Source organism: Bison bison, unplaced genomic scaffold (genome assembly GCF_000754665.1).
Source record: "Bison bison bison isolate TAMUID 2011002044 unplaced genomic scaffold, Bison_UMD1.0 scf7180017864383, whole genome shotgun sequence".
NCBI lineage: Eukaryota > Metazoa > Chordata > Mammalia > Artiodactyla > Bovidae > Bison > Bison bison.
Window position 1 is genome coordinate 2105095 of NW_011494955.1, and position 622 is coordinate 2105716.

The window sequence follows — 622 nt, forward strand, 5'->3', positions numbered from 1 at the left end:
GCATCAGAGTCTTTTCCAATGAGTCAGCTCTTCGCATGAGGTGGCCAAAGTACTGGAGTTTCAGCTTCAGCATCAGTCCAGTAAGCACCGCTGAAATCACGATGGACTCCTGCCCCTCCTGAAAGCCCCTTCAACCAGGTTTCCTGCCCTCACTCTCAGAGGAAACTGCCTTGTCTTTGCGACAGGAGATCTGTTTTGCCTGCTTTTTAAGTTTTTCTTTCATCTGACTTCATATAAATGGAACCAAGCAGTGCATAAATTTTTGTGTGTCCAGCTTCAGTCATTCAGCATGTTTTTTGAGACTCACTGATGATGTCTATTAGTAATTTATTTTCTACTGAGTAGTGTTCTATTGTGTTAATATAGTACAATCAGTTTATCCATGTTCTTCTTGATAACATTTGGGATATTTCTGGATTTGGAGGCTATCATGAATAAAACTATGAACACTTTTAAACATGTGTATTTGTAATACTTTAGAAGAGATAATCAGAGAAGGCAATGGCACCCCACTCCAGTACTCTTGCCTGGAGAATCCCATGGACGGAGGAGCCTGGTGGGCTGCAGTCCATGGGGTCGCTAGGAGTTGGACACGACTGAGTGACTTCACTTTGACTTTTCA